Below are 25908 nucleotides of genomic sequence, written 5' to 3'. Positions count from 1 at the left end.
CGAAGAGCTAGCTAGCTAGCTCGATGCGCCGGCCGTTGGATCCCGCCGCGGCTCGCGCCGCCCCGGCAGCCATGGCCTCCGCGCGTGCCGCGCTCGCCCTGGCCGCCCTGGCCTCCGCCCGCGCCGCGCTCGCCTCTTGTTTTCCCCGTCCGCCTGTTCGCCGGATTGACGTGAGGAAGAGGACGACTAAAAAAAGAGCTAGCTCTAAATCTGTTCGGTATATTCGGAGGATATTCCCTTTTACGGGTTGATTATACGGGGTCTGAGTCTGTCCTTACCCGCGCCGGCCTGCACATACCCTTTTTCACGAACTGCAAAAACTTATCCGGGTCGAGATTTTGCAGGGTCTGCTAGAGATGCTCTTGCTCGTTTTCAGCTCCCCTTTTCCCATATTCCTACGCAAAAGCGCGCCGGTGTCGTCAGTCGATCACGTACGTATAACCGCCTCGCTCCCACGTACTACACCAGTGTGTGGTCATGATTCGCAGAGACCGCTTGTGTCGCGTTCCAAGAAAAGTTCGAGGTTGAAATTTTGCGCAGGGTACACATGCAGCGGTCCATGTTGTTCTAGGTCTACGTGTCTGAACTATACCCCAAGGCATGTATATTTTGTTTGAACTCAAGGGCTGCAATGTTAGAAAAGTTTTATAGTTAAAACGATCAACCCAACATCTATACAATACTAAATCGATATTATTTATCATATATTTAATGATACTAATTCGGTATTATATTTGATAATTGTATTCCTATAAATTTGGCAATAGTTTTTCTATTGTCTTATGTATTTGTTAATTGTCTTATCGTATGATGTTTGGTAATAGTTTTCCTGTCAAAAGCATCAAAGCCGAATTGGAAATGGATGTTGTGCCTTGTGTGGTTCTCCTGAGAACGCGAACCATATCATCTTCCAATGTGCTCCTGCCAGATTCCTTTGGAGCTCCGTGCGCGAGTACTTCGGCATCACATGGAACCTGGGATCCATGAATGAGATTCTCGCGCTTTTGAACTTGCCACGGGCAATAACGTCATGTAGCGTCGAGAACATTTAGTGCTTTAGCTTGGGCGCTATGGACTACTCATAACAAACTAGCCATTGAGCTATCCCTGCTCACCCCGCTAACTATATTTTCAAATGCGCTCTTTTCTTTCAGCAATGGCGTCCTCTCGGGAGGAAGAAGGACAGTGAAGCGGCGGCGAACATTCTCTCCAAGATAAAGCATCTTCATGCCGTCCGCCGGAGCTCCGATAATACCTAGAGGATCTAACTTCCTTGATTTGTGCTCCTTTTGCCGAGCAATGTAATCCTTTAAACTATTGGTGTGTTCCTTGAACCTAGTACCTTGTATCCCTGCCGGTGGTGGCTTTATTAATTTAAAGCCAGCACTGCTTGTGCCTAGGTATACGAATACACACTAGTAAGCTACTTGAAACATCCACCTAAACGCTTGGGTGCACAAGATCGACCATGCCGCCAATATCTCAATGGTTCACCTTATTCAGTTTGTTGACGACGATATATCTTGGAAGTTTGAGGCAAATGAAGAGTACTCTGCGACGTCGGCTTACATAATTTAGTTCCTTGGATCCATGCCCACCGTCATGAACAAGACCATCTGGAAAGTTTGGGGCCCTCCCAAGGTTAAGTTCTTCTCCTGGTTGGCACTTCAAGGTAGGATATGGACGGCGGATGGACTGCAGAAGAGAGGATGAGAGAATTGTGGCCTTTGTACCCTGTGTAAGAGGGCCAACGAGCCAACCCCTCACCTATTCTACAAATACTGGTTCACTTGTGTGTTTGGAGGATAATCAAGGATTGGTTGGGGCTTGTAGCGCTTGAGATGAACTAATGGGGAACCGAGCATAACGTCGAGAGGTGGTGGACCGGCATGTCCAGGACAAATACCGCAATTCGGAAGGCGATGACTTCTCTCACCATTCTTGTCTATTGGGCCATCTGGAACGAGAGGAATGCTAGAGTTTTTAGGAAAAATTGGCGCCACCTTTCTGCATCCTAAAACTTATTCAAGACAAGGCCAAGCTTTGGGTCACCGCGGGGCTACGCACTTGAGCCGATCATGCCGCGAGAGTAATTCCGTATGTAATTTTTCTTTGACGGGCTATGTTGTGAAGCTAGTGTTATGCGCTCTAAACTCCTCCTTAATTAATAAATGAGGCAAGCCATTTGCCTCGCTTTTAAAAAAACATTTAAAATGAGGCAAAGATTGTCGCCATCATGTGGTGCATGTGCCACGCGCGAACCCACACCACAAACTGATTTAAACTGCACCTATACGTAGTAACGAAGACACAATAAGCATGCATGGGCAGATGGGCTGGTCCGACGATCGGACGAGGCATACATATGAAAAAACTGCTTCTACAAAACCGGTGGCTGCGAACAGGAGACGAGACCAATATGGAACACACGCATGCATGCACAACAACAACAACAACAACAACAACAACAATAACAACAACAACAACAAGTCCATGCAAACATGCATGCATATACTAGTGCCTTAGGATTTGCGTGGACAAGAGCGACGCAGAATTGGCAGGAGACAAAGACCGCTTGGGATTTCAATATGAACTACATACGCATGTATATAGGCATATTCTATTGTGTAGATTCACTCGTTTTGCTCCATATGTAGTCTATATTGAAATCTCTAAAAATATTTATATTTAGGAACGAAGGGAGTATTTAGTACAGAGACGTAATCGTGCATGCATGCGGGCCTGTATGATGGAGCAAAGCGTACATAGAAAGAGTTGTTTCAGCTGCAAAACCGGTGGTTTCCACGTTCCAACACTAGGCCGGTGTGGAATCTTGTGGATGAAGCGACACGCGCATACATGTCTGAAACAATCTGGTCACGTATAGCTTGTCTCCTAGTAGCAACGTCCTCAATTACACGTCCGTGCAACGGTGTAAGCATGCATGCATATACTAGTACATGTCATCGCCTGAGTGAGCCTTTGGATTTGCGTGGACAAGAGCCACGCACGGTCGGCAGGAGACAAAGACCGTGCCATCTCGTTTGAAAATCGAAAGGCTGGCCAAGCATGCAGCTCATGCTTTTGGTCTTAATTGCACTGACTCGTACGTGCTGGTACTAGGAACTCGGTCGCACTCACTCACACCGTCCGGCCATGGCGACAAGGAGCTGAGTTGCTCGTTTCCAGCTTTAACTCCATTTCAAACTTCGACGCAAAGGCGCAACGTTGTCAGTTAGTCACGGAGCCGACTAGCCGTGTGTGATCGGGACTGCTGGTAGTGGTCGATGTGGCGTGTTGTCGGGTTCTTGGAAAAGGTTAAGGTTGGACGTACATTTTGCATACGTCCTTTGCTTCTACGTAAAATATACCATGCACACACTAACAACAGCCGGCGTACACGTACATGCATGCATGCATCTACTAGGGTGTGTTTGGTTGCCGTACGTTACAGTACCCGCATTGCATACACTTCTCCACCCAATCTGGCTATGCAAATGCAGGCTCAAATGCACCATCTGCATGTTGTTTGGTTGCCTGCATGACCTCTTGCCTGCATGGACAGAACCACACTACCTGGTGTTTGGTTGCCTGCATGTTAGTGGACAAACCCAAAGCATGGTGTTTGGTTGTATGCAACGCCTGGTGTGTGGTAACCTCTTTGGTTAGTTGGTGAGATTACCACCACACTTCGGCAGCACACATCATAAGCACAACAGAGTATAAATAGAGCATCAACTAGCATAATTCAGATATAAGCAGTACCACACTTCATAACAGTTCAACTCATAAACCATAAACATGTTCAAAGCAGACTCGATAGTATGCTCGAAAGAGGTGGCCCGGCCCTACTCCTTGGCGGCGAAGCCTTCGTCATGCTTCCCACACTTGTTGACGACCTCAATGCCATCCTCGTCAAAGATGATGACCTTGAGGGTGTCGGGAGTGAGGAGCTTGAACGTCACCATGTAGCCGATCTTGATCTGATGAACGGCTGCGTAGGTGGCCCAACCCTGATCCAGGGTCACCCTGCCGTTTATCAGCTTGACCGTCACCTTCCAGGAGCAGCCGGTGTTGTTCCTGAGCTTGAACTCCGTCGGCACCGCGAAGTGCTTGGTGAAGTCCAGGGGCATGGGGATGCACTCAAGCTTCGGTGCAAGGATGACCTTGCAGAAGTGAGTTGGGCCATCCTCCAGATGATAGTGGCCGTAGTTGCGGCGCTTGTTGCTTGGGGGCTCCTCCATGCCCTCGTCGTCGCCACCCTCAGGCGTCTTCGGGTCTTCCTCGGCGGTGGGCGGCAGCACAACCTCGTCGGGCATTGGGTGAAGGGGCTGCTTGCCCTTATTGTCAAGGGCCAGGAGCACCTTCGTGCCCATCTCATTACTCTCCTCGATCTGCACACAATTCATGGAGTCAAGCACAACACAGAGTTCATGGCTAATTGAAGAGCATGTAGTTAAAACAGCATGACTGTCACTCTTCTCCTCCTCTCCATCCCCCCTATATTTACTGACCCTGCCCACCACTACTTACACACACCCTCTCTTCTCTCACTGTCAACCTTCCTCCTCCCCATCGCCATGAGCTCTAGCTCCAGCTCCAACGCCAACCCCTTCCCTTGGGGTATTGGCTGGAGGGCCTTCTTCCTCAGGTGGTCGGCTGGTGACCGCACCAAGTTCGAGAGCACCATGGAGGTGTGCTCGAACTTCGGCTCCATGCCGGACATGCAGAACGAATGTAATGCAGTGCTCATGAAGGCCACTAAAGAAGAGCTGAAGACGCTGATTCCTGACCCAGCGAAGGGCGCAATGGCAGTTGACATCATTCGTTGGGCCACGAATCAGGCCGTCTCCGATGACGCTAAACAGAGGAAGAAGTGGTGCAAGTACAAGACCTACTGGGCTCCTAATGACCGCCGTGCCGCAGTGTACTGGGAGACGGGTATCGCGCCGCCGGCGGTCATCGATGGGGAGCCTAAGGAGGAGGAAGAAGAAGCGGTGCACATGCCAGCGAGGGCGCCGGAGCCAGGCCGTCGTACCTGGCAGATCGACCTCGACTTCGCCGAGGACGAGGACGACGACCCGCCGGCCCGCACGGCGATGAAGAAGAAGATGAAGGCCAGCGGCTCGACCAGCCGCTCCGCACGCCGGTGACGGCCGCCGCGGTCAGTCGGTTTTCGTTGTGTACCCCCTATCCCCCTATCCCCCAATCCCCCTTCTGCATTCCGATCTTGCATGTATAAACTGCTATGAACTAGTATGAACTACCCCTATGCTTATCTACCTCTATTCCCCATTCCCCTCCGCCGTGGATCGAATCTATCGCCGTGGAGCGAATCTAGCGTGCATGTCGAAGAGAGAGAAGTGCTTACCACCGTGAAGTCGGAAGCCTGATCAAGCACGCAGCTCGTGCTTTTGCTCTTAGTTGCATTGACTCTTTTTTTAGAAGAGGAGGAGGACCCCCGGCCTCGGCATCTGGATGATGCATGCAGCCACTTTATTAATTATTCACACAAGACCTTGTAAAGGCATACAATAGTAAGACTAAAGCCACCCTCTAGGCAACATCTGTTGCTACTCATATCCAGTTGATGTAGGGATGCTGACAGTCTGGGCCTAATACCAAACAGACCTCGCAGCCAAACCTAACATCTAAGACCTGAGGGTCCCAACCAAGATGCCTGCCGGGTATGGGGCACCCACCAGTCCGGCGCACTCCTCAACCAGGACGCCTGGCGGGTATGAGGCCGCCACAGCCACCTGCCACCAATCCATCTTCAGTGTTGTACTGCTGCATCTACCTTGCCCGGTTTAGCTGTCGTCGACGCCACCACGACGCCATACAACGCCACCATCCTGCGCTCGCCCATCATCACACGTCCACCGGCAAGACCCCGCTGCTCCATGCCGCTGAGACCCACCGTTGTGGACGTGCCAGATGCCATGTCGCTCCTCCGACACGAAACACCACCTGTTGCCACTGGTCCCATCCCCTCCGCTTGCAGTTCCTCAAACAGAGCACCCAAACGCCCCAGGCGGCGCCTCCAAGAAGGGTACGACACACGCAGTGCCGCCACCGCCCAATCTATGGAGATTTAGGGTTTTCACCCGGGCATGGTAAGCGGTTTTCAGCAAGGTATTCTCTGCAACCACTGAAATTATCGGTAACACATAGTTTTGTGATAAGGTAATTTGTAACGGGTAACAAATGATAAAAGTAAATAAGGTGCAGCAAGATGGCCCAATCCTTTTTCTAGCAAAGGACAAGCCTGGACAAACTCTTATATAGAGAAAAGTGCTCCCGAGGACACATGGGAATTATCGTCAAGCTAGTTTTCATCACGCTCATATGATTTGCGTTCGTTACTTTGATAATTTTGTATGTGGGTGGACCGGTGCTTGGGTGCTCCCTTTCTTGGACAAGCATCCCACTTATGATTAACCCCTATTGCAAGCATCCACAACTACAAAAGAAGTATTAAGGTAAACCTAACCATAGCATGAAACATATGTATCCAAATCAGCCCCTTATGAAGCAACGCATAAACTAGGGTTTAAGCTCCTGTCACTCTAGCAACCCATCATCTACTTATTACTTCCCAATGCCTTCCTCTAGGCCCAAACAATGGTGAAGTGTCATGTAGTCGACGTTCACATAACACCACTAGAGGAAAGACAACATACATCTCATCAAAATATCAAACGAATACCAAATTCACATGACTACTTATAGCAAGACTTCTCCCATGTCTTCAGGAACAAACGTAACTACTCACAAATCATGTTCATGTTCATAATCATAGGGGTATTAATATGCATAAAGGATCTGAACATATGATCTTCCACCAAGTAAACCAACTAGCATCAACTATAAGGAGTAATCAACACTACTAGCAACCCACAGGTACCAATATGAGGCTTTGGAACAAAGATTGGATACAAGAGATGAACTAGGGTTTGAGAGGAGATGGTGCTGGTGAAGATGTTGATGGAGATTGACCCCCTCCCGATGAGAGGATCGTTGGTGATGACGATGGCGATGATTTCCCCCTCCCGGAGGGAAGTTTCCCCGGCAGAACAGCTCTGCCGGAGCCCTAGATTGGTTCTGCCAAGGTTCCGTCTCGTGGCGGCGACGTTTCTTCCCGAAAGCTTGCTTATGATTTTTTCAGGGTAAAAGACTTCATATAGCAGAAGATGGTCACTGGAGGCCTGCCAGGGGGCCCACGAGGCAGGGGGCGCCCCCCCCACCCTCGTGGATGGTGGGTGGCCCCCCTCTGGTACTTTCTTCGCTCGGTATTTTTTATTAATTCGAAAAATAACTTCTGTGGAGTTTCAGGACTTTTGTAGTTGTGCAGAATAGGTCTCTAATATTTGCTCCTTTTCCAGCCCAGAATTCCAGCTGCCGGCATTCTCCCTCTTCATGTAAACCTTGTAAAATAAGAGAGAAAATGCATAAGTATTGTGACATAACAGCCCATAATGCAATAAATATCGATATAAAAGCATGATGCAAAATGGACGTATCAACTCCCCCAAGTTAGACCTCGCTTGTCCTCAAGCGGAAGCCGATAACGAAAAATATGTCCACATGTTTAGAGATAGAGGTGTCGATAAAAATAAAATACGGACATGAGGGCATCATGATCATTCTTATAACAACATCATATATATATTGTCATATGATCTCTTATGCTAAAGTAACAATCTATTCACAATGTAAAGTATGAATCAGAAACTTTATTGAAAACTAACAAACTATGATTTCGGTCATTGAAGCAATTGCAATTTAACATAACATCGGAAAGAGTCAATAAGAGCTTTTCAGCAAGTCCACATAGTCAACTATCATTTAGTCTTTCACAATTGCTAACACTCACACAATACTTATGGGTATGGAGTTTTAATCGGACACAGAGAAAGATAGGGGCTTATAGTGTTGCCTCCCAACCTTTTACCTCAAGGGTAATGTCAACAATAATAATTCATGCTAACTTACATCCAATTGGATATATATATATATATATATATATATATATATATATATATATATATATATATATATATATATCAGGATCTTTCCAACACAATGTGCTTACCAAAGGATAAAATGTAAAAAGGAAAGGTGAAGATCACCATGACTCTTGCATAAGTTAAAGGACAAGAATAAAAGATAGGCCCTTCGCAGAGGGAAGCAGAGGTTGTCATGTGCTTTTATGGTTGGATGCACGAAATCTTAATGCAAAAGAACGTCACTTTAAATTGCCACTTGTGATATGGACCTTCATTATGCAGTCCGTCGCTTTTATTGCTTCCATATCACAAGATCGTATAAAGCTTATTTTCTCCACACTAATAAATCATACATATTTAGAGAGCAATTTTTATTGCATGCAACAATGACAACTTACTTGAAGGATCTTACTCAATCCATAGGTAGTTATGGTGGACTCTTATGGCAAAACTGGTTTTAAGGGTATTCGGAAGCACAAGTAGTATCTCTACTTGGTGCAAAGAATTTGGCTAGCATGAGGGGAAAGGCAAGCTCAACATATTGGATGATCCATGACAATATACTTTATTTCAAATATAAGAAAACATAACCCAATACGTTGTCTTCCTTGTCCAACATCAACTCTTTAGCATGTCATATTTTAATGAGTGCTCACAATCATAAATGATGTCCAAGATAGTATATTTATATGTGAAAACCTCTTTTTCTTTATTACTTCCTATTAATTGCAACGATGACCAAAACTATGTTTGTCAATGTGACGCCCGGATAATTAAGCTACAGTAATCCCATGTTAACGATGCCATGTCACCCCGTTTACTGTTGCTAATCTCGCGTTAGTTCAGAACCGATCCAAATTCATATTTGAATTAAAATCGAAACAATTAAAGCTTTCAAAAGTCAAAACTAAATTGTTCCTAATGTGTCAAATAATCCATAATAAATGTAGGTGAAGAAATCAACTTTTAATAAAATACTTAAATGCACTAAATAAACTAAAAATAGCGATAAAACAATTATCTAAAATGCTTTTTAAAATAATAAGCAAATGCAAAATACTTTATTTAAAGTGCCGAAATATTTGGGGCTGTGACCTATTTAATAACACCAAATCAGTTGTCGTTTTTAAATTTTATAAAACTAAAATAAAAGGAAACAGAAAAGTAATGGAATAAAAAAAAAGAGCCCCCCCCAATTGGGCCTCGGCCCAGCAGGCTACCAGGCCACCAGGCCGGCCCAACCACGCCCTCTACTAACCTCCCCTGGGTGCCCGAAACCCTAGCGACACCCCACTCCCCCCCTCACGCGATCCCCTCTCCCCACGATCTCCCCCACGCCTCTTCCCCCCCTCCCGATCTGGATCGGGGCTCGACCCCGACTGCCCCCGTCGCCACGTCGGCCACGACGCCGTCGCCGGACCTCCTCCCTGTCGCCGCGCGTCGCTCGTTGGACGCCTCGCCTTCCACCCCGAAGACCGCCACTGCCCCCTGGCGCCGCCCCGGCTTCGCCGCTCGCGGTCGCCGGACCCCAGCGCCTTCGCCACCTTGTCGGCGTCGCCTCCTCGCCTCTCCATCGCCGGCCACCCCGAGCTTCCCCGAGCCCGCTGCCCTGTGCCCTACGTTCCCCTCGTGAGCGCCCCCCTTTTTCCCTTTTCCCCTTTTCCCCGTCACCGGATCCGGCCCGCGCTCGCGCCTCCCCGCTAGCCCAGCCAGGCCCCGCGCCGTCCCGCTCAGGCCATGGCCTCACCTCCCCGCGCGTTGTGCTTGCCGGCCGCATCCTGGCCGTGCCCGTCGTTGCTAGCCGGCGATGTCCACGCGCGCGACGCCGCGCCCGGCGCTGCTCACTGCTCCACGCGTCGCCGCCTGCTGCAGTTCCACCCGCACCTAGGCGTGCGCCCGCTCGGGCCGCGTCCTGCGCCCGCACCGGCGCCACCCCTCGCCTCCGCCCGCCGTCCTCGTCCCGCCCTACGGGCGAGCGCTCGCTCGGGTGCGCCCGCGCCCTCGAGCAACCCTGCTCGGTTGGCCCTCTGAGCCAATGACAAATGGGGCCCATGCCCTGAGAATGAAAAAAAGGAATTAAAAAATATATAAATAATAATAATAATAATAATGATATATTAAAAATAATTAATTAACCTAATTAAACTAATCTAATAACTAAACTAATTAAACTGTTAGTTAATTAATTAATCAGTCAATGACAGGTGGGTCCCGCACGTCAGTTTGACCCCGTCAACGCCCTGTTGACTGCTGACGTCATGCTGACGTCAGCAGGCACTATTCTTGATAATGTTGAATTAAATAAATTCTAAAATGATTTAAAACTTTAGAAAATCATATAAAATAAACCGTAGCTCAGATGAAAATACATTCTACATGAAAGTTGCTCAGAACGACGAGACGAATCCGGATACGCAGCCCGTTCGTCTGCCACACATACCTAGCATAGCAAACACGCAACTTTTCCCCTCCGGTTCATCTGTCCGAAAACGCGAAACACCGGGGATACTTTCCCGGAAGTTCCCCCCTTCGCCGGTATCACCTATCCATGTGTTAGGCCACCCCTAGCACAACGTATTGCTCCGTCTTGCTTTGTGTTACATTTGATTGCTCTGTTATTTATTGTGTTCCCCCTCCGTTACTTCTTTCCGGTAGACCCTGATACTGCCGGCGACCCCCAGTTCGACTACGGTGTTGACAACCCCTCCTACTTGCCAGAGCAACCATGCAAGCCCCCCCCCCTTGATCACCAGATATCGCCTATTCTTCTCTATACTGCTTGCATTAGAGTAGTGTAGCATGTTACTGCTTTCGGTTAATCCTATACCGATGCATAGCCTGTCATTGTTGCTACAGTTGTTACCCTTACCTGCTATCCTACTGCTTAGTATAGGATGCTAGTGTTCCATCAGTGGCCCTACACTCTTGTCCGTCTGCCATGCTATACTACTGGGCCGTGATCACTTCGGGAGGTGATCACGGGTATATACTATATACTTTATATACATGACACATGTGGTGACTAAAGTCGGGTCGGGTCGTTAAGTACCCGCAAGTGATTCTGGTGAGGGGGCTGAAAGGACAGGTGGCTCCATCCCGGTAGAGGTGGGCCTGGGTTCCTGATGGCCCCCGACTGTTACTTTGTGGCGAAGCGACAGGGCAGGTTGAGACCACCTAGGAGAGAGGTGGGCCTGGCCATGGTCGGCGTTCGCGGATACTTAACAAGCTTAACGAGTTCTTGGTATTTGATCTGAGTCTCGCCATTTGGTCTATACGCACTAACCAGCTACGCGGGAACAGTTATGGGCACTCGACGTCATGGTATCAGCCGAAGTTCTTCTTGACGTCAGCGACGGAGCGACGCGCGCCGGATTGGACTGGAACGCCTGCTAGGCTAGATCTGCTTCCGGCCGCCCTCGCAACGTGCAGGTGTGCAATGGGCGATGGGCCCAGAACCCTGTGCGCATAGGATTTAGACCGGCGTGCTGACCTCTCTGTTGAGCCTAGGTGGGGCTGCGACGTGTTGATCTTACGAGGCCGGGCATGACCCAGATAAGTGTGTCCGGCCAAATGGGATCGAGCGTGTTGGGTTATGTGGTGCACCCTTGCAGGGAAGTTTATCTGTTCGAATAGCCGTGTCCCTCGGTAAAAGGACGACCCAGAGTTGTACCTAGACCTTATGACAACTAGAACTGGATACTTAATAAAACACACCCTTCCAAGTGCCAGATATAACCCGGTGATCGTTCTCTAACAGGGCAACGAGGAGGGGATCGCCGGGTAGGATTATGCTATACGATGCTACTTGGAGGACTTCAATCTACTCTCTTCTACATGCTGCAAGATGGAGGCTGCCAGAAGCGTAGTCTTCGACAGGATTAGCTATCCCCCTCTTATTCTGGCATTCTGCAGTTCAGTCCACCGATATGACCCTTTACACATATACCCATGCATATGTAGTGTAGCTCCTTGCTTGCGAGTACTTTGGATGAGTACTCACGGTTGCTTTTCTCCCTCTTTTCCCCTTTCTATACCAGATTGTCGCAACCAGATGCTGGAGTCCAGGAGCTAGAGATCCCGAGGATGATTCTACGTGGAGTTCGGCTTCGAGGAGTAGTTAGGAGGTCCCAGGCAGGAGGCCTTGCCTTTTCGATCGTTGCTACTTTTGTGCTAGCCTTCTTAAGGCAAACTTGTTTAACTTATGTCTGTACTCAGATATTGTTGCTTCCGCTGACTCGTCTATGATCGAGCACTTGTATTCGAGCCCTCGAGGCCCCTGGCTTGTATTATGATGCTTGTATGACTTATTTATGTATGAGAGTTGTGTTGTGATATCTTCCCGAGAGTCCCTGATCTTGATCGTACACATTTGCGTGCATGATTAGTGTACGGTCAAATCGGGGGCGTCACAGTCAACTACCAACAACTTTTACTCATCATACTCTTTATATGTGAAGTCATTACTCTCCATAAGATCAATATGACTCTTTTATTTCTTTTCATTCTTTCTTTTCCTTTTATTCCCTCAAGATCATAGTAAGATAATCAAGCCCTTGACTCAACACTAATCTTTATTATATATAGCCCACGGACTCGATTACATAGAAGGATCATAAAGCAGAACTCAAAACTAGATCATACTAAAACATTATGCTACTAGATCAAAATATTACTAAAAGGATCGAACTAAGAAAATGGTAAAGATAAGAGTGTGATGATGATATGATACCGGGGCACCTCCCCCAAGCTTGGCAATTGCCAAGGGGAGTGCCCATACCCATGTGATTATGTCTCTTTCTTCGGAGGTGGTGATGTGATATTCTTGGCGATGATGCCCCTGAGGATACGATTCTCCTCCTCGAGCTTATTGACTTGCTGCTTGAGGTCGGCTAAAGCTCCTTTCACCCATGGATGTTGCATAGCTGCGGGAGAACAAGTGACACTCTTTTCATATTTTCATAAGAAAGGAATCTAACATTGGAAGGGATAACCGAGTTTGGAATAGCTGAGCTCTGAGGTTCCCCCATCGTGAATCCGACTCGGAAACGAGAAGTAACTTCTTAATCTTCCTCCATGGCATCTATCCTTTTCAAGTGGGCCTCCATCTCTTCCTCCGTTGATGGCCCAAAGTGGTCAGCATCGCTGTTTGCTCCTGGTCCCGGTGTCGGATGAGACACCCGACTCTCCCCGACTGACTCTTGAGAAGACATCTTGCTCTAATCTGCGGTAGAAACAGCTCGAAAAAAAAACAGAGGATATTTGCATGATATGAGAGTCAAAACTTTCGGGAGATTATATAATAATTTTTTACCGACCAAAATAAGTATCGTGCAAGAAAATGGAGTCCAGAGAGCACACGAGGTGCCCACGAGGCAGGGGGCACGCCCAGGGGGTAGGGCGCGCCCTCAACCCTCGTGGACGCCTCGTGTCCTTCCCGGACTGCTTCTTATTTTTCTATTTTCTTAAATATTCCAAAACGGAGAAAAATTGCCATTAGAACTGTTTTGGAGTCGGTTTACTTACCGTACCACATACCTATTCCTTTTCGGAGTCTGAAGCGTTCCGAAAAGTGTCCCTTATGTATTCCTCTGGGGTTACGGTTTCTATAACATTGGTTTCAACATTTATAGGATTACCTGAGATATAATGTTTGATTCTTTGACCGTTCACCACCTTCGGATTTGTGCCTTCAAAGTTGTTGATTTTTATGGCACTGGAACGATAGACCTCCTCGATAACGTAAGGCCCTTCCCATTTAGAGAGGAGTTTTCCTGCAAAAAATCTTAAACGAGAGTTGAATAGCAACACATAATCACCTACATTAAACTCACGCTTTTGTATCCTTTTTTCATGCCATCATTTAACCTTTTCTTTAAACAGTTTGGCATTCTCATAGGCCTGGGTTCTCCATTCATCAAGTGAGCTAATGTCAAATAGCCTCTTCTCACCGGCAAGTTTGAAATCATAATTGAGCTCTTTAATGGCCCAATATGCCTTATGTTCTAGTTCGAGAGGTAAGTGACATGCTTTTCCATAAACCATTTTATACGGAGACATACCCATACCATTTTTATATGCAGTTCTATAGGCCCATAATGCATCGTCAAGTTTCTTGGACCAATTCTTTCTAGATCTATTAACAATCTTTTGCAAAATTAATTTGAGCTCTCTATTACTCAATTCTACTTGACCACTAGACTGTGGGTGATATGGAGATGCAATTCTATGATTAACATCGTACTTAGCAAGCATTTTACGAGAAGCACCATGAATAAAGTGTGAACCACCATCAGTCAATAAATATCTAGGGACTCCAAACCTCCGGAAAATAACTTCTTTAAACATCTTAATAGAGGTGTTATGATCAGCACTACTAGTTGGAATAGCTTCTACCCACTTAGTAACGTAATCAACAACAACTAAGATATGTGTATACCCATTAGAGGAAGGAAAAGGTCCCATATAATCAAAGCCCAAAACATGAAATGATTCAATAACAAGAGAATAATTCATAGGCATTTCTTGACGTCTACTAATATTACCAATTCTCTGACATTCATCACAAGACAAGACAAACTTACGAGCATCCTTGAAGAGAGTAGGCCAAAAAAATCGGATAGCAATACCTTATGCGCAGTTCTATCTCCAGCGTGATGTCCTCCATAGGCCTCGGAGTGACACTTGCGTAGGATCTGTTCCTGTTCATGCTCAGGTATACAACGTCTAATAAAACCATCTACTCCTTCTTTATAAAGGTGTGGGTCATCCTAGAAGTAATGTCTTAAATCATAGAAAAACTTTTTGTTTTGCTGGTATGTGAAACTAGGTGGTATAAATTTGGCAACAATGTAATTAGCATAATCAGCATACCAGGGAGCAGCACGAGAAGCATTTACGACAGCTAATTGTTCATCAGGAAAGCTATCATCAATAGGTAGTGGGTCATCAAGAACATTCTCTAACCTAGACAAGTTGTCTGCAACGGGGTTCTCAGCTCCCTTTCTATCAATAATATGCAAATCAAATTCTTGTAGTAGGAGAACCCATAAGGTCGGAACTTATCACAAGCAAATACAACCGCTAAAAATTCTTTTTCAGTAGTGGCATAATTTCTCTGGGCACTGTCTAGAGTTTTACTAGCATATTGGATAACATTCTATTTCTTATCAACTCTTTGTCCTAGAACAGCACCTACGGCATAATCACTAGCATCACACATAATTTCAAAGGGTATATTCCAATCAGGTGGCTGAACAATAGGTGCAGAAATCAAGGCTTTCTTAAGTATTTCAAATGCTTCTACACAATCATCATCAAAGACAAAAGGAATATCTTTTTGTAAAAGATTAGTTAGAGGCCTAGAAATTTTAGAGAAGTCCTTAATGAACCTCCTATAAAAACCGGCATGACCAAGGAAACTTCTTATACCTTTAATTTCCTTGGGACATGGCATCTTTTCAATAGCACCAACTTTAGCTTTATCAACTTCAATACCTCTTTCAGAAATTTTATGCCCCAAGACAATACCTTCATTAACCATAAAGTGGCACTTCTCCCAATTCAAGACAAGGTTAGTTTCTTCACATCTCTGCAAAACTCGATCAAGGTTGCTCAAGCAATCATCAAAAGAAGTTCCATATACGGAGAAATCATCCATGAAAACTTCAACAATCTTTTCACAAAAATCAGAGAATATAGCCATCATGCATCTTTGAAAGGTAGCAGGTGCATTACATAAACCAAAAGGCATACGTCTCTAAGCAAAGGTACCGAAAGGGAAAGTAAAAGTGGTCTTTTCTTGATCCTCTTTTGACACAGGTATTTGAGAGAAACCAGAATAACCATCTAGAAAGCAAAAATGTGTATGTTTAGATAATCTTCCTAGCATTTGATCAATAAAAGGTAAGGGGTTGTGACGCCCGGATAATTAGGCAACAGTAATCACACGTTAGTGATGCCACGTCACCACGGTTACTGTTGTTAATCTCGCATTAGTTCAAAACCGATTCAAATTCAAATTTGAATTTAAGCCAAACAATAAAAGTTTCCAAACATTAAAACTAAAATGCTCTAAACGTGTCAAATAATTCATGAGTAATAATGGTGTAGAAACCACATACATGAAACATGATTAAATGCTCAAAAGTAATTAACACGGTGGCTAAAACAATTAAATAAATGACTTTTGTATTTTATAAAATCCTAAACTGTTTTATTTGGAAGCCAAGCTTTTTTATGGCAGATGCTTAATTTACAACACCAATTTAGGCGCTAATTATTTATCTTAATAGAGTTTAAATAAATTGGAAGTTAAAAGAAAACATAAAAGAAGTAAAATTGAAAAGAAAAACAAAAACAAAAAAAGAAAGAAAAGGAAACCCCCTCCCCCCCACTAGGCCACGGCCCAGCAGGCCATCGGGCCGCCAGGCCGGCCCAGCCGCACCCCACACCCTCCCCCTTATCCACCCCACTGGGGGAAAACACTAACCACCCACCCCACCCACCCCACTCTCCCCGATCCCCTTTTGGATCGGGGCAGCCACCGCGGCGCCCGGCGCCCTCTTCCTACCCCGGCGCTCCGCCGTCGCCAGGCGCGCGCCGGCCCTCAACTCGCCGGCGACGACCTCCTCCTCCCCGTTCTGGATCTGGCCGCCCCGGTCGCCCTGATGCCGTCGCCCTGGAGCTGCCACGCCATCGCCGGACCCGGTCGCCGCTCGCCGAACGCCTTGTCCTCGCCGGCCCCTCCCGGCCTCCTTCCTCTCCGCCCGCGCCGCCATCGCCTGCCTCCTCCTCCTCGACCGCCTCCTCGCCAGACCTCGCGTCTTTGCCCTCTTCCCCGTCAGCCGCCAGCAAGCCTCGGCGGCCCCTCTCCCCATCAACGCCGGTGAGCCCCCCCGGCCTCTCCTCCTCTCTCTGCCCTCGCACACGACCGCGGCCATCACGCCCCGGGCCGCGTCCAAGCTCGCCACCCGCGTAGTCCTGCCGCTACTCGGCTCCCGCCTCTGCCTTCGCTGCGTCGCCCTGCCCCGCCGGGCTCCACCGTCGTCGCCCGCGCCCCCCCCCCCTCGCTGGTCGCCGCCCCACTCCTCGCGGCTCCGGTCGAATGCGCTGTGGCCGCCGGTGCGCGCCCTCTTGGGCGACCAAGTGCTCCCCGCGCCCTGGTGGCCTGGGGTACGCACGCCCGCACCCGTCGCCCGCTAGGCCACTAGGGCCGTTGACAGCGGGGCCTGCCCTAAAAACGAAAACGGAAATAAATTAATTAATTAATTAAAAATGGAAGGTAAATAATAATAATTAAGTTAATTAATTAATTAATTGCTTAATTAATCTAATTAAGTTTGTTGAATTGATTTAATGTTAATTAATCTGTTTAAGTTAGAACTAATTGATTTAGTTATCTCCGGTGACTATGACAGGGGGGCCCACTGGTCAGTTTGACCAGTCAACAGTCAAACTTTGACTGCTGACTGGGCTGCTGACTCAGCCCCCTGTCCCCACGAGTCAGCCCCATGTGTACACCTTTGGGTACACTTATGTGTACCCGTAGCATTTAGCTAGTTAATTTTTGAATTAATAATAACCCCAAAAATTGATTAAAATTTTGAAAATTAATATAAAATAAACCGTAACTCGGATGGAAAAACTTTGTACATGAAAGTTGCACAGAACGACGAGACGAATCCGGATACGCAACCCGTTCGTCCGCCACACACCCCTAGCATATCGAACAAGCAACTTTCCCCCTCCGGTTCATCTGTCCGAAAACGCGAAACACCGGGAATACTTTCCCGGATGTTTCCCCTCTTCGCCGGTACCACCTCCTGCCGCGTTAGATCACCTCTAGCACCGCGTATTGCCATGTTATGCTTTGTGATGCTTTGATTGCTCTGTTATTTATTGTGTCCCCCCTCCGTTACTTCTTTTCGATAGACCCCGAGACCGCTGCCGGTACCCCTGTGATCGACTACATCGACGACGAACCCTTCTTGCCAGAGCAACCAGGCAAGCCCCCCCTTGATCAGCAGATATCGCCTATTCTTCTCTATACTGCTTGCATTAGAGTAGTGTAGCATGTTACTGATTTCGGTTAATCCTATTCTGTTGCATTGCCTGTCATTGTTGCTACAGTTGTTACCCTTACCTGCTATCCTACTGCTTAGTATAGGATGCTAGTGTTCCATCAGTGGCCCTACACTCTTGTCCGTCTGCCATGCTATACTACTGGGCCGTGATCACTTCGGGAGGTGATCACGGGTATATACTATATACTTTATATACATGACACATGTGGTGACTAAAGTCGGGTCGGCTCGTTGAGTACCCGCAAGTGATTCTGATGAGGGGGCTGAAAGGACAGGTGGCTCCATCCCGGTAGAGGTGGGCCTGGGTTCCTGACGTCCCCCGACTGTTACTTTGTGGCGGAGCGACAGGGCAGGTTGAGACCACCTAGGATACTTAACACGCTTAACGAGATCTTGGTATTTGATCTGAGTCTGGCCATTTGGTCTATACGCACTAACCAACTACGCGGGAACAGTTATGGGCACTCGGCGTCATGGTATCAGCCGAAGCTCTTCTTGACATCAGCGACTGAGTGGCGCGCACCGCATTGGACCATAAGCTCGCGCTTGTATTAAGGGGGCTAGGTCTGCTGCCGGCCGCGTACGCAATGTGCAGGTGTGTAATGGGCGATGGGCCCAGACCCCTGCGCGCATAGGATTTAGACCGGCGTGCTGACCTCTCTGTTGAGCCTAGGTGGGGCTACGACGTGTTGATCTTCCGAGGCCGGGCATGACCCAGGAAAGTGTGTCCGGCCAAAGGGGATCGAGCGTGTTGGGTTATGTGGTGCACCCCTGCAGGGAAGTTTATCTATTCGAATAGCCGTGTCCCTCGGTAAAAGGATGACCCGGAGTTGTACCTTGACCTTATGACAACTAGAACCGGATACTTAATAAAATACACCCTTCCAAGTGCCAGATACAACCCGGTGATCGCTCTCTAACAGGGCGACGAGGAGGGGATTGCCGGGTAGGATTATGCTATGCGATGCTACTTGGAGGACTTCAATCTACTCTCTTCTACATGCTGCAAGATGGAGGATGCCAGAAGCGTAGTCTTTGACAAGACTAGCTACCCCCCCTTATTCTGGCATTCTGCAGTTCAGTCCGCCGATATGGCCCTTTACACATATAACCATGCATATGTAGTGTAGCTCCTTGCTTGCGAGTACTTTGGATGAGTACTCACGGTTGCTTTTCTCCCTCTTTTCCCTCTTTTCTTTCTACCTGGTTGTCGCAACCAGATGCTGGAGCCCAGGAGCCAGACGCCACCGCCGCCGACGACTCCTACTACACCGGAGGTTCCTACTACTACGTTCAGGTCGCTGACGACGACCAGGAGTAGTTTAGGAGGATCCCAGGCAGGAGGCCTGCGCCTCTTTCGATCTGTATCCCAGTTTGTGCTAGCCATCTTATGGCAACTTGTTTAACTTATGTCTGTACTCAGATATTGTTGCTTCCGCTGACTCGTCTATGATCGAGCACTTGTATTCGAGCCCTTGAGGCCCCTGGCTTGTATTATGATGCTTGTATGACTTATTTTTATTTTTAGAGTTGTGTTGTGATATCTTCCCGTGAGTCCCTCATCTTGATCGTACACGTTGCGTGTATGATTAGTGTACGGTCAAATCGGGGGCGTCACAAGTTGGTATCAGAGCCGACTGCCTATAGGAATCCCCCTTTCCAACTCCTTGGCCGAAGTCGAGTCTAGTCATTGAAAAACTTTTACTAACATGGTTGTGTGGCTTACGGGCCCACGTCGCCATTGGGTGGTATTAGGATCTTTTACTCCTTGTCTATACTCTGGGACTCTGGTCTCTCTTCTATTCGGGTTAAGTGAATTTTGCTAAATCTAACATTAGGATCTCGTTATCACTTTCACCCGGAGAGCCCCTTATTACTGATGATCGTCTGCTGCATGTGAAGACCCTGAAGATACTCTCTGCTGATAACCCGAGAACTTGTGTTCATCGCTTTTGCAATTCCCTTTCATCGATAAACTCCTATGGATAACCACGTATACTCGCCATTCATACAATGTTTCCCAGTTGATATTGTTATTACAAGATACCCCAAAATTCTCTCTGTTGTTCCGAGAATCCTTTGAGCTTACTGCCTTGCTGTTCTTTGTCACCTGAATACCCCTACGGATAATTCTCGCACTTACCGAGTATCCGCTCACCCCCAGTTGATTCAAGTATTTCACAAAAGTGTTCAAAATACCATTCGATCTTCCGAAAACCCTCAGGAGCCTTTTTTGCTCTTGAAATTCTTGCTTACTTGCATTATGATTAATCTTAAGTCTCGCAATCTTATTGGCATCTCTAGTCATTATCATTTTGAGTCCGTTGATTCAATTTGTTGCGAATGCTCGCAATCCTCAATCAGAGCCTAGAATTCATCTTTTCGGCTCAGACATCATTTGAAACGTGAACTGGTTGTCGACCAATCAAATTGCCGTCGATTGTACCCCTAAGTCTATTCAACTTATCCATTCTTAATCAGACCATTGGCTTCTGATCCCTTGATTTGAAAATGATAATTCCTTTGCATTTGAGCTTTGAATTACTCAGTTGTTTTTATAGTCCGTTCCTTCTTCCTCTGATAGAGTACCGATACTCGCATCAGCTCCGTTGTAGACCACAAGACCCCTTGTTGGGTTATTATCCGACAGTGTCCTTCATATTCAATAACCTTGTGATCATTTCCATGGATATATAATGCCTTTGGTAATTTGTATCCTCTGCTTGATAACCATACTCTACTTTTGAGCATGTAATTTTACTCTTGAAGTTTGAGGTATATGTTTCTAAGATGCCTCGATGGATTGAACCTATACCTTCCCTAAAAACCGTATGCACCTGAAGGTTTTCAGAAGTCATACCCTTCTGGTATTTTACCAGATAATTTTCTACCATACAACTTCATCGAATGCGAGAAGTGAATGAAAGGTTATGCATTGGAGAAGTGGGAGTCGACCTTGAACTTTGTGTTCATGCCCATGGACACGATGTAGATCTTATCATTAAAGCTTCTCTTAAATTAATTATTCCCTGGGTATAAGTTCATCTTATATCTGGGATCTGGCCTTTTGCAATCGTGGTTCTGACCATGTTCTCCTTTAAATACCATTTCTCGTGCAAGTTTAAGCACTTGTCTTCTGCAGAGCAATACCCCAGTCCAACCTCTACTTTGGTTTGTCGTCGAGTATTACCCCCCTGGTATCTCGAGATTATCACGGAACTGCATAACTTCTTAGGAGTTCTCCATCAAGTGCTACATTCTCATTGATTCCAATTTTTCACGGGCTTCGAGTTTTTAAACACTCAAAACCACCGATAACTGAATCGAGTCCGCACTGCGATTAAACAACTCTTAGTAATCTTCTTTACTTATGAGTTTGTACCCGATCACGTCATTCCTAGCCTGATTGGCTACATCATTATCGTGCTAAATTTTAAACTGTGCCACCCGGTCCTTCTTCCCGGAGCACAACTTTCGACGGTGAGCAAAGCTTACGTCGATCTTCCCCATAATAACATTTCACCTTGAGCAGCAAGCTTGATTTCGAATTTGTGTCATACCCGTGGTTCCAATATCCTTTCGCTTCATCATTCCTTTGACTTGATGTCATCGCCAATCGATTACATCTTCATGAAATCTCTCGACAAATGTGTCATGATCATCATCGACATTCTGAGCTCTTCCAGGATAGCAATTGAATTCATGATGAGAAATACCATCCTTGCCCCCGATGATTTGTGTTATCATTGACCACTTTATTGCCTTCCGTATAACACAAACTTGTTTGTGTTATGTGTTGTACTTTGAGTTCCTTGCTATCCAGCTTATGTTGTGTTCTACCTTTGAGTATTACCACCTTTTATGTCAAGAATGTCATGGGGATTTTACCACCTCTTGACAATTCTTGATACAAGTGATACTTCTCACCATCACCATTCCTTCTTGGCCCCCGTGTTGTTTCCAACCGAAGAAAAACCGACAGTTGGACTTGGATGTGTGATTTTAAAACTTCTAGCGACCCTATTGCTTTGAAGTTAATGGTCGACATTTCATTCTTAGACCATTGGTTATCGAATCACCATTCTAAACATTGATCATGCTACACAGGCCCATATTTTGGGTGCACCTTTTCAACCAATGTTTAATTGTGTATGGTTTCCTCAAGCATACATCATTATATCATTTGATCGGACAAATTTTATCTCCTTGTTCGAATACTGGTGGGAATCCATCTTTTGGAAATATCGATTCATTGCCGCTGAGTTCATCAGCCACCTCCTCATCCTCTCCTTGGTTTAATGATGAACTCATGATTCGGAATTTGCTTCCATAGTTCATTTCCCGAGAATCTTACAATGTCATCTCGTCAATTTGTGTTGCACCTTTTCTTCTCAGACATCCTGAGTCTAAGGTATCCTGACACCAATCAGATCTGAATCTCGGTCAGATATGATGGTTGGGACATATTTCCAAGAGTTATAACATTGGTCCTTATATATCGGTAAGGTGATGTCATGCCTAGCACACCTGGCCGGAGGATCTATTGTTTTCAGTTTCCTATTTAGCAAGGTTAACCATTCTTCCATGAGGAAATCGTAAGACTAATTCTATATGTTGTTCCTGATGAATCCTTTGTGTATCCAAGTTTGATCTTTGCTTGAAGACCATGTCAATACTATCTCGAAGCATGTCTGTGGTACTCCGATTTTCAATAAGAACATTTGAACCACAATGCTAAACTTTTCTTTATCAATTATCCAAACACCGTTGTATGGGTAATGTCATGATATTTCTCTCCCCTCTCCTAAAGGGTTTTCTATGTTATATCCTATCATGGATATCATGCTCTGCTTGTCCTTGGGAAGGATATACCCCTGAAATATGTGTTTAAACACATTTTCCTTTCCATTGTTCTGTTTAATCTGATAATCATATTTTCCTTTCCATTGTTTGGTTTAACCTTTCTTGTGATCTATATGATCTAAGCAGTAATATTCTCCTGCTTATGTAAACTCGGTGTACAATTCTGTCAGCAAGACCCTGTTACTATTGTTGATGACATTCCGGTAGCCACCGATGGACGAGAACTTGCCTATTGGTCCGCCTCGTTCAACGAGCAGGAAAATGGTTCTCTTCGTCCCTCGCCCTTGGTACCGATGTTGATGTCGACATAACTGACAGGCTTTCCTCTGACCTGCCTTGCTATCATGATCGTGCATGATCACAACGCCCTCCCAATTTTTTTAACCCACATGGTGGGCCCATAACCCACAGTTCCACAGGATCGAAACCTGACTCCTGTACACCCCCTGTTTCCAAGGTTATTCCTCGCACTTGGCCTCGTATGTGATTCACGAGCCACCTTCCGAGAGATCATCAATTCTGGTATCAGACACAATACTTATTACCATTGCTTTGAACCCCTTTTCACGCCCTGTTTCAGGCATCGAACGATTGCCAGCCCACTCGAACCTTCCCATGATACCTCCTTACTTTGCTCTCAATATTTTCATAAGTTTCAATTTGAGAGTTACTTCCGCCACCTTCGTCGATGTTATCGACCAGATAGTCGACCTTGTAGAGGTCTGTTCTCCCGGAATGCCCACCCTTTATTCTTTCGTAAGTACGATGGAGTTCCTGAAGAAAGGACGCCAACTTCATCATGATGACCTGAAGCAGAGAAATGAAGATATCAATGTATTGGACCGGCCTCTTCGAGAAGAGCAAGCCAGGATGAGAAGACTCGTTAGAATTTCGTAACCAAATTCCATCCCCCCTTACTCCACCCCTTAAATCTCGGGACGAGATTTCTTGTAGTGGAGGAGAATTGTGACGCCCGGATAATTAGGCTACAGTAATCACACGTTCATGATGCCACGTCACCACGGTTACTGTTGTTAATCTCGCATTAGTTCAAAACCGATTCAAATTCAAATTTGAATTTAAGTGAAACAATAAAAGTTTCCAAACATTAAAACTAAAATGCTCTAAACGTGTCAAATAATCCATGAGTAATAATGGTGTAGAAACCACATACATGAAACATGATTAAATGCTCAAAAGTAATTAACACGGTGGCTAAAACAATTAAATAAATGACTTTTGTATTTTATAAAATCCTAAACTGTTTTATTTGGAAGCCAAGCTTTTTTATGGCAGATGCTTAATTTACAACACCAATTTAGGCGCTAATTATTTATCTTAATAGAGTTTAAATAAATTGGAAGTTAAAAGAAAACATAAAAGAAGTAAAATTGAAAAGAAAAACAAAAACAAAAAAAGAAAGAAAAGGAAACCCCCTCCCCCCCCACTAGGCCACGGCCCAGCAGGCCATCGGGCCGCCAGGCCGGCCCAGCCGCACCCCACACCCTCCCCCTTATCCACCCCACTGGGGGAAAACACTAACCACCCACCCCACTCGCCCCACTCCTCTCTCCCCCCACTCTCCCCGATCCCCTTTTGGATCGGGGCATCCACTGCGGCGCCCGGCGCCCTCTTCCTACCCCGGCGCTCCGCCGTCGCCAGGCACGCGCCGGCCCTCAACTCGCCGGCGACGACCTCCTCCTCCCCGTTCTGGATCTGGCCGCCCCGGTCGCCCTGATGCCACCGCCCCGGAGCTGCCACGCCGTCGCCGGACCCGGTCGCCGCTCGCCGAATGCCTCGTCCTCGCCGGCCCCTCCCGGCCTCCTTCCTCTCCCCCCGCGCCGCCATCGCCTGCCTCCTCCTCCTCGACCGCCTCCTCGCCGGACCTCGCGTTTTTACCCTCTTCCCCACCGGCCGCCAGCAAGCCTCGGCGCCCCCTCTCCCCATCAACGCCGGTGAGGCCCCGCGGCCTCTCCTCCTCTCTCTGCCCTCGCACACGACCGCGGCCATCACGCCCCGGGCCGCGTCCAAGCTCGCCGCCCGCGTAGTCCTGCCGCTGCTCGGCTCCCGCCTCTGCCTCCGCCGCGTCGCCCTGCCCCGCTGCGCTCCACCGTCGTCGCCCGCGCCCTCCCCCCCTCGCTGGTCGCCGCCCCACTCCTCGCGGCTCCGGTCGACTGCGCCGTGGCCGCCGGCGCGCACCCTCCTGGGCGGCCGAGTGCTCCCCGCGCCCTGGTGGCCTGGGGCACGCACGCCCACACCCGTCACCCGCTAGGCCACTAGGGCCGTTGACAACTGGGCCCGCCCCTGAAAACGAAAACGGAAATAAATAAATAAATAAATTAAAAATGGAAGGAAAATAATAATAATAATTAAGTTAATTAATTAATTAATTGCTTAATTAATCTAATTAAGTTTGTTTAATTAATTTAACGTTAATTAATCAGTTTAAGTTAGAACTAATTGATTTAGTTATCTCTGGTGACTATGACACGGGGGCCCACTGGTCAGTTTGACCAGTCAACAGTCAAACTTTGACTGCTGACTCAGCGCCCCGTCCCCACTAATCAGCCCCATGTGTACACCTTTGGGTACACTTATGTGTACCCGTAGCATTTTGCTAGTTAATTTTCGAATTAATAATAACCCCAAAAATTGATTAAAACTTTGAAAATTAATATAAAATAAACCGTAACTCGGATGGAAAAACTTTGTACATGAAAGTTGCTCAGAACGACGAGACAAAACCGGATACGCAGCCCGTTCATCCGCCACACACACCTAGCATATCGAACACGCAACTTTCCCCCTCCGGTTCATCTGTCCGAAAACGCGAAACACCGGGAATACTTTCCCGGATGTTTCCCCACTTCGCCGGTATCACCTCCTGCCGCGTTAGATCACCTCTAGCACCGCGTATTGCCATGTTACGCTTTGTGATGCTTTGATTGCTCTGT

Source organism: Aegilops tauschii, chromosome 5 (assembly GCF_002575655.3).
Source record: "Aegilops tauschii subsp. strangulata cultivar AL8/78 chromosome 5, Aet v6.0, whole genome shotgun sequence".
Classification (NCBI taxonomy): Eukaryota; Viridiplantae; Streptophyta; class Magnoliopsida; order Poales; family Poaceae; genus Aegilops; species Aegilops tauschii.
This window is presented reverse-complemented; position numbering follows the sequence as displayed.